At 43.1% G+C, this 9,695-nt stretch overlaps 1 long non-coding RNA gene across 1 annotated transcript in view; it reads left to right on the top strand.

Moving 5' to 3' along the window:
* Positions 1 to 248: 248 nt before the first annotated feature.
* The window catches only part of LOC140623944 (uncharacterized), a 52,951-nt gene continuing 43,504 nt past the window's right edge, over positions 249 to 9,695 (top strand). Inside the window, exon 1 of the long non-coding RNA XR_012023484.1 lies at positions 249 to 352. This is a non-coding gene — a long non-coding RNA (uncharacterized lncRNA). The remainder of the gene's footprint in view (positions 353 to 9,695) is intronic.

Below are 9,695 nucleotides of genomic sequence, written 5' to 3'. Positions count from 1 at the left end.
TTTGCCTCTTAGGTACTGACTCTGTCCCTAAGCAACACCATTGTGGTAGCAGGGTAGGGGTGAGGGAGACAGCACACTGGTGGAAAGAGAGGTCAAGCTTGCTGTGAGAGAACCCTCCTGTTGAGTAGACACCCCCCCCTTCTTTCTGGCTGAAAGATACAGTATAGGCAGTGTTTAAAGGTTCAGGGATTTGAGTCACTTGCCTGTTCTGACCACCTCCTCATTAGTCACACATACTCACAGCTTGGGGGAGAAGGACACTGCGTGCCATACAGGACCAGATAACAGTTGCCCTTGGGAGCAGAGTGAACCAGAAGCGGCTATGGAAGGCAGGCTTTGTGGTAACAAGAAGGTGAGGTGCCCCCTGATTCCCATGGGAGGATGTCATTGGCCTGTTTGAGTAAATTTGCAAGCTGGTAGGGTGGTAAAACCCATTAGGTTGAGGACCAGGTAGGGTGTGGCTGGTCCTGCAAATAGGGAAACTAGCCAGTTGGGAAGACTTTCCTACCAGGTCATGGGCTGGGACATATCTGGTGAGGGCAAGGGGTATCATATTTAGGCCCTTGGGCCCCTTAAGAGGCTCAAATACATTAAGGCAGCTCTTGAAATTTTAGGCCTTACAATACATTGTCCTGGATCTCCAGTCTGTACTCCACCACGTGCTGGTCATGACCCCAGGCTGGTTATCTTCAAGCTTGTTCCTCTCTGAGCGGTACTGTAGGACACTTGTCCCCATAGGGCTACCATGAGAGTAAGTATAAAGTGCTTAGCACAGGGCACAGATCATTAGAAGTACTGAGTAGATGTTAGCTATCGTCATCCTCCTAACTGGAAATAGTAACAGTAATGGATGGTCTCCTCCGGGTGTGTTCATGGTTAAACAGGTATTTAGGCAAGGTCTTGTTTTTAGGTATTGGGTCCTTTAGTGACCTCACTGGTCCCACTGAAGATACAGACATTTCTGTCTTCACATTGCTGCCTTGACTTTACTCGGGAGCAAGTGCTTCCTAACGTCACGATGCATCTGTGGAAGGGGTCACTAAGTGGCTTAAAAGGTTGAGGGGGAGGAACAACTCTAGTCAAGGTCTTTCTGCTAAGCTGAAGATTTAGACTATTTATAAGTTCTTTCCTTCTACTGTCTAGAAAAAATTTATTTTGATCAGAAATGGAAACAAAGGGATTAGGGGAATCAGAAGAGTGATTTGTAATTGGTCTCCAGGCTGCACTCTTGTTTCCATTTGTCAAGAGCAAGCCGCTGAATAAAACTGCATGGAAGGACTTTATTAGCAGTAGCTTTCCTCTTGCAGCCTGGGATTAGAGGAATACTTTAACCTTGACACATTCATTTTGTGATCACAAAGCCTTTCGCCTATCGGGTCTATTTTCCCCTTTTCATAATGCCCTGATCCTGGCAGAAGCTTTTAAAATGATCAGAGAATGGTTCCATATTTTTCTCTCTCTCTCTGTCCCTTCCTCCTCCTCATCTTTCCCCGTATGTACTCACCAATCTATACTGAGACGATGAAAAACAAACCCCTCAAGGATGGGAGTCTGATAATATTTTTTACACATATTCTAGAAGGCTATGAAAGAGGAAGACTTTGCCCTCGATGAAGAGTCAATGCACCCAGGGTTGATTTCCTAAGAGGAATTTATTGAAATTAACAGATTTCCAGGGGAAGCACAAAAGAGCACGTAGGAAAAATATCAAATGCCCTTAGTGAGCCATCAACTCACCTGCAAGGAACAAAGAAAACCAGGAAGCTGTGAGTCAGGAAAATAGGCATGAGACATTGCATCCAAATGGTGATTGTGACGAAGGTATAGACTCTTATTTTAAGCATCCATTTGAAATCAGGGTGGGGAGGGTGCCACTGATGTGCATAAATCTCCGAGGTTCCAACATACAATCGACTCAGGTATTTGTTCACGTTAGCGCCTTCCTCGGAGTTAAATGTTAATTGTAGCACTCGACTAGTATCTCAAAGACAGAACTTTGTGGCTTGATAGGTGGAGAAATCTATCCGCTGTACACCAATTTATTATAATTATGGAGTTTTGCTTTACTTTTTTCTTTATCCAGCAACATTTTTGACTTGTTTTAGATGAAAGTGTGTGTCTCATTAATTATGGCATTTAGTTCTCAGCTTGTAATTGGTATCTGGTGCTTCTCACTTGTAGAGCATCTAGTGTCGCTGTTTCAAGGGGGCCTGATGAATTTGCCCGAGGTGAACTGAAATGGAAAGTACCGACTTTCTGAAATAATAACTTCAGGCATTTCTGGTAGCTTCCACAGTTTCGGATTGTTCCAGTGTAGGGGGTGAGAGTGCTGAAAGGGAGGTAGTACATCTGATTCTCTCCCTATCAGAGGGATCGAGATAGGGCCTCTATGTTACCCAGCGGGGCTTTGTGCCAAAATGTAATCAAATAGGAAACTGGGTGCCAATGGTAATTTTTTGAAATGTGCTTTTATGACATCCTCCTCAAAGATGAAAGCAGAGTTCCCTAAAACAAACAAACAGCACCGGACTCGGGCTAAAGCTCTGATAGGAAATTTATTTATGTTTCACCAAACCCGACTTGAAAGTAATTGTACATGATTTGAAACTTTTAATTGTTCTTGTTGTTTCTCTCTGCAAATAAGGAAATCCTGGCTTTCTGTAGAAAACTCTAGATCCTGGCTATTGGTTTCTTTTCAAGGTTCTGCCACAGTAATTGCTTTCTGTTTGATTCTGTGCCCTTCTGAAATTGAAGGTTGCCTCGAGGCAGGAGAAAAGCCGCGGTGGTGACTTGTGGCTTCGGGGACGGGGGTAACCCACAGCTGTGGCTGGAAGCCAGTCTCATTATCCCACGGCTCAGTGGGGCCAGCCGGGGGGGCCCGTGTTACTGCTTCAGATCTGAGCCTAGGACGAGAAGGGTTGGAATCTCAAAGCCTTCTCTTTGCATTATTTATCATTTCTGACTGATAACAGCACCACTTTCTTCTAGGAACCAAACACTGGTCATTATGGTTTTGTTTTAATGTGGTATTTGGCATTGAATTTCACCGTTCTTCAACCGCAGATTTACAAACTGGGGATATATTAAGGGATATGTGTTTCACAGGAAATAGACATTTCACTTCTTTTCAGAACAATATGACTTTATTGCTTGTACACCAGCATATTCCTAATATTGCTTTTTGATTGCTTCCTGTAAATCTGTCATAACTGTGGTGGTGAAAGTTGAGGTGACTTTACTGGTGGCTGAGAACACGGATGTGTTCTGTGAAGTCAGAAACAATTTCATGAGCTATGTGACTCAACAGTTTTGTAAGTGGGATTTCAAAATCGTAAATTTCAAGTATGATTCAATCAACTGTTTATCTATCCAGAAAGGTGGGCTCTGTGGGGTATGTGTGTATCCTTGTGGAATGAGGACCTTACAGAAAGTGGCAGTTTACAGGGAAGGTTGTGGGACAGAACTGCCAGGGTTCAAATCCCAGCTGTGTCACTCACTAGCAGGGAGACTGGACCGAGTCACTTCTCTGTGCTTCTCATGTGTCCCCTGAGGGTTTTAATGCTACCTGACATGCTAACACGTGCCTAGTGCTTAAAACAGTGCTAGGCACCTGATGAGAGCTTAATAATTGCCATCTACCATTATTTTCCTAAAACGTGCTGGTACTTTTAAAATTATGCCCATCAAATGTAAGTTGGCCTTTTCTTGCACACTCTGAGTCATCACCGGGGACTTGAGTGACTGCAGAGTGACACCCTCATCAGCCCTTGGTGATCTCACCTCCTGTCCTCCATTCGGCATTGCTGGGGCCTCAACGCATTAACCAATGTCTTCTCACCACCCCTCCCCGCCAACTGCCTGGCCATCACCTTGTGGGCGAGCCAGGTGTTCTTTCAGGTCTCTTGCAGCTCCCTCTGTTTTCTGCCCTCATTCTAAGTTCTTAGAGCTGATTACTGGTCCTGGGGCTCCCTATCTCCTGTTGGTCGCTGAGCGAAGATTTGTGAGCACACAGGTCCTCTGTCTGCAAGCACACATTGCATTAACCTTTCCAGTTTGATGACAAGTTTTTGTTTTAAAAAAAGAAGGTCTATTTAAGGAGAAAGCACCAGCTCAGGAATCAGGAAGCCTGCCTTTTCTGACTCTATCCCTGGAAACTTGGGGAACAACGCTTATTCCTTATTCATCTTTTTTTTTTTTTTAAGATTTTATGTATTTACTCATGAGAGACACAGAGAGAAGCAGAGACATAGGCAGAAGGAGAAGCAGGCTCCCTGCCAGGAGCCTGATGCAGGACTTGATCCCAGGATCCTGAGATCATGACCAGAGCTGAAGGCCGATGCTCAACCACTGAGCCACCCAGGGGTCCCTCCTTATTCATCATCATAAAAAGGGAGAATGGGCTGCCCACCCTGCCACCTTAGCAAGGGAGCTATAGTATCAAATGAGCTCATACAGGAGAAAGTGCTTTGAAAGAAAAACACAGGGCTTTGGGGTCAAAACATATTGGCCATGAACCCTAGCTCTACCATATATCATTTATGTACCTTTGGTCAGTGCTTTTCATAACTGAGAATAAAGCTTATCATCTTATTAAATCTGTTTGAATATTTAATGAAATGGTATATGAAGAACCTGACACAAAGTAGACTCTCAAGAAATGGTAGCTATTATCAAATCATTAAGAGACTTTATAAACACAGTGGATCATGATCCACTTCGTATTTAAAGGGCTGTGAGATCTGTCCTGTCCAATGCTGCCCCCATTTTAGCAGGTTTCCCTGTCTGGGATCTTTGTAGATCTTCCACTCTGAGAACTGAGGCATTCATGTTGAGCTGAGCTGAGCTGAGCTGAGTAAACCCGAAGTGTGTTTACACTTATAAAATGGCTTGCTAGAAGCCTTAACTGTAGAATTTCTGAAGGAAAAGAAATGGCTGTTGTGAAAATCAGTTCTGAACTTTTTCAGGTTGTTTTCAAAAGGATGAGTTCTTCCACTTACCCGAATGAAAAACCTAATAAATACTGTGTATGGGGAGATACAGTCCAAATCACAGACCAGGAGGGCCTTTGCACATCCAGATGGCCTTGGGCCAGCTGGTCTTCTTTGTACACAGCGTGTGCACGTGTGTAAAAGCCTCCAAGAGCCACGTAGGGGTCACCGAAAAGGCATTCCAAGCAAGAGTGCATGGGGGCTGAGCCTTATTGGGAAAGTGAAAACTCTATGTGCAGACATTTCCCCACACAGGAAAGCAGGAAGGGCCTCCTATGGCTTTTTCCCCTCACTCCAATGTCATTTCTCCACTTCTGGGGAAGAAGAGGGATTGGAAAATTGAGCTGATGCCTAGTCGTACACATAAATTCAGAAAGTCCTCATTAGAAAGTAAAACCACGGGGTGGGAGTGATCCAAATAAATTGTATTGTCATAAAGCAATTAAGAGAAAATCAGGCAATCATAAGGTGATAAAAGCCTATTAGTTAAAGGGCCTGAAAAACACAGCGGGTTGTAAAAAATTAAATTCTCACACACAGACAAAATGCAAATACATGCAATTGTCTCTCGATGGCAAAGAGTCAGATTACTGATGTGTGTGAAGAGTTAAAATAAAAGCCTTGGAAAATGTGAGGCACAATTTGATTTCTCATCTGTGCTCAGACTTGAGGATTTCTGTCTTCTAAATTCCTTTCTTTCCTTTGCAGTAAGTCTTACAAAAAACAGTTTTGTGCTTTGAAAATAAGATACATCCCTTAAAATGAAATGTAAGAACATGAATGAATTTTACATTTTTTCATTCATTGAGACCTAGAATTCTAGAATTACATATGTCTAGAGAATCTTATTCTAATGCTGTTATTAAAAATGAAGAAACTAAGGTCCAAGGAGGTTAAAGCCAAGCTTGCACTTGCCTAGTGGGTGAGTCGATGGGAGCAGGTCTGACTCTAGAGACCAGACCACTTCTCTTTTTCCCCCAGCTCAGAGCGCTTTCCACTAGTTCACCTCGCTTTCCTGCTATGATGTTAGTGCTCAAAACATTTGGTCTCTATCAGATGTTGGCAAACTTTTTCTATAAAGGGACAGATAGTAAATATTTTTGGTTTTGTGGGCCCTGGGGTCTTTCTTGCAACTACTCAACTCTGCTGTTACAGTGCAAAAGCAGCCATAGGTGATGCTTAAATGCATGAGCATGCCAGCATTCCAGTGAACTTATTTATAGAAACAGGCCAAGGGCCAGATTCAGCCAACAGGTAGTAGTTTGCTGATCCTTGGTCTATATCATTTTTATAGTAATCATTAAGGAGGCCTTAAAATAACCTAAACCAACATTTTTAGATATTGCAAGGATATTTTTAATGGAAAAAGCTGCCAGTTCCCTTGGTCAGGTGTGTATTTTTTTTCTGAGCACTCTTGTAAGTTCTCTGAGGTCATCCTCAATGAACCCAGTCCTTGGTACACTGCAAGGGACAGAAGCTCCAATCTTGGCTTAATCTTACCCCCTTTCTTCCCATTTCAATAGTAGGCATTTACACAATACAGACTGGTGTAGCACACAATGATCTTGCAGATGTCCCCGGACAGGCCTATGTGTTTGTCCACAATGGCCAATCTGAGCCTACGGTAGGGATCCAACTACTTTCTTGCAATTAGATGAACAACTGTCCTAACACTGTAAGTAATGTCTTTCTGGCACTGGTTAGAAATGCCACATTTATTATGTATGAACTTTCCATGGGCACGTGAATGTGTTTCTGGATTTTTGCTGCTGTTTCATTCACGTATTTGTCTGTTTCTCCATGGACCTTTGCAATATTGTGTCTTCTCTAGCAGGAAAGAAAGTCTTTATCCAGATTTTCTTTTATGTCTTTTAATAAACATTTATAGTTTTTCAAGTATGTCTTGGACAGTTTCATAATGGCTTTTGCATAAGCCACATTTCACTGATTTTTATTTTTATTTTTTTTAATTTTTTATTTATTTATGATAGTCACAGAGAGAGAAAGGGAGAGAGGCAGAGACATAGGCAGAGGGAGAGGCAGGCTCCATGCACCGGGAGCCTGATGTGGGATTCGATCCCAGGTCTCCAGGATCGTGCCCTGGGCCAAAGGCAGGTGCCAAACCGCTGCGCCACCCAGGGATCCCTTCACTGATTTTTAGAGTGGAGAATAGAAATCAAGTGGTTGAAGCCTGTGTAGTGATAGTGGAAAAGACTGAGCTTGAAGCAATTGTGAATGAAGACCCTGAGGGAGTGCTCTGTCATTTCTTTTTTTTTTTTTTAAGATTTTATTTATTTATTCATGAAAGACACACACACACAGAGAGAGAGAGAGAGAGAGAGAGGGGCAGAGACACAGGCAGAGGGAGAAGCAGGCTCCCTGCAAGGAGCCCAATGCGGGACTCGATCCCGGGACTCCAGGATCACGCCCTGGGCAGAAGCTAGGCTCTAAACCGCTGAGCCACCCAGGGATTCCCTGCTCTGTCATTTCTATATCTTTTGGTAGTGGAAGTGACTGACTGACCAGTGTTTACCAAGCAAGCAGGTGGATAAGACAGGGCTAAGATGAAGAAGACAAAGAGCCAGGCAATTTTATAAAGGACCAGGACCAAGTCCTGGAGCAAGATGGCCTCAGCCGCTTTAGGTGCGGTGTCTCATCAGCACACTCATGAAGAGGGATCAGAAGCTGTCCCTGAGGGCAAGAACTGTGGGGGCACCAGGGTATGCAGCATTCCCTGTCAGGTTGCACAAGCTTTTGGGTTTCAGTTGGATAAAATTGATTCTTTTATATTTCCCTTATATTTCCCTCCTTTCAGGTCTCCATTCTGGCTAACTGGCCCTAATTCTTGCCTTGCATCTACTTTGGTTCAGCCCAGCCTGCCTTATTTTAGTTGCTTGCTTCTCATTCTTGCACTCACTTCTGTGCCTATCTTCATTTGAACTGATTTATTTGGCATTGAGTGCATTTACTAACTGATTCTACTCTTGACGTCTGTTGTTTTGCTAGTAGAATGATCTCTATTTGTGCCATCTAGCCTTCTGGTTTTCCATTCCTGGGCAGTCCCCCTGTTGCTCCAGCAACCACTTATTTCTAGGGAACCTCTGTCCTTTGGAACCTGCTGGCTTCCTGGGTGAGACTCCAAACTAACTCAGTGCCTCAGTCTTCCACACAACCCATTATTCTTCTAGTTCATACTGGTAGCTAATTATTTGTGTATGTGTGTGTGCGCGCACACATTTCTACTATTACCTATTTACTGAGAGATATCAGATGCATGCCTCAAAGTAGGGTTGCTTCTAACTAGCCATCTTATTTATTTTACCTAATTCAATGTTAAATGAAGTGCTGCAGATATTATTGAGGAGACTTACCTAAACCAGGTAGATCCAATCAACATATGGAGTCACTTTCCTGGTGAACAATGTCCCTTAGACTAAGGTGGATGCCACCTGAATGGGTTATTGTTGGTTTTGCCACTCCCAGTATCAGTTAACACATCATTTGATGTACATTCTCATGTATAAACTGAGACAAATCTATACCCAGACCTGATGAGTAGTTACAGTAATATCACAAAAAGAATTCTAGCTTGTATGTATGACCTGAATTCATCCTATTGTAGACGTCTCAACCATGGTCTGAGAATTAGTTTGGCAAGTTTTTAAAAGACACAGATGCCTAGGTTCCACTCCAGACCAATTGAAACAAAATTCCTAAGGGTGGGTCCCAGGCAGTGGTATTTTACATTTTTTCCAGATGATCTTAAAGTGCAGCCAAGCTTGAAAATTACTATTTTAGCAGCACTTACAGGGGCACCAGCTGTCCTGCTACACAGCCTGTTGTCACCAGACATCTCTTTCTTAAACTTACAGAAAACTTATGGGGACCCAGTCTGTGATTTGGGTCATGCTATCTAACTTAGTATGCACAACATGGAGGTCTTTTTGTCCTTTCTCTGTTGTATTAATTCTCCAAACCCAGAAAGTGATGTATCAGAGAGAATTATTTATAATTTTTAAAAGGGCCACATCAATGCCTAGACCACATGGGTTTGTCTCCACAGGGAGATGGCTGTGGTATCTTTGAAGAGTCTGCTAGGAATTTCAACAGAATGAAAAGCTCATTGAGTATTAATGGAATGGAAGCAAGTCTACAGTGGAATGCTATTGTTGAAACAGCCCTATATCAGTCCATCTTTCCCAAAGTAAACAAGACATACTGTAACTAGTCTAAGCAGAAAACTAATTTATTAAGGGATAGGTTGCAGGTAGTAGCAACATAACCCTGCCATGAGATTGCTTCTGTGAAGCCCCAGAGGACCAGACAGGATGGGTCATATTGAAGATCTGGAGCTTGGCTCCCTGAAAGTTCTGTGAGTGTCCATGCCCACCCCGCATGGATGCCTTCACCACCAACTTTGCTAAATGATGTCCTTCATCAAGACGCTCTGAGTGCAAATCTTGACACCATGTAAGGTTATGCCCAGCTACAAGCATTGCTGGGAAACTGAGTAATTTTTTTCAATACTGAGGAAGCAAGACATATTAGAGGAAATTCCTAAAACATAGGAAGGAATTTTAAAAGATACAGAATGGCTTCAAAGAATGAAAAACACCCCCCCCCCCCGCCTCTCTTTTCCTTCTTCTTACCAGAGTTATCCTTGTATGCAACCATTCCTAAGAAAAAGTAGCTGGAAAAGACCCGATG

Source organism: Canis lupus, chromosome 33, assembly GCF_048164855.1.
Source record: "Canis lupus baileyi chromosome 33, mCanLup2.hap1, whole genome shotgun sequence".
NCBI classification, from domain to species: Eukaryota; Metazoa; Chordata; class Mammalia; order Carnivora; family Canidae; genus Canis; species Canis lupus.
This window is presented reverse-complemented; position numbering and strand designations above follow the sequence as displayed.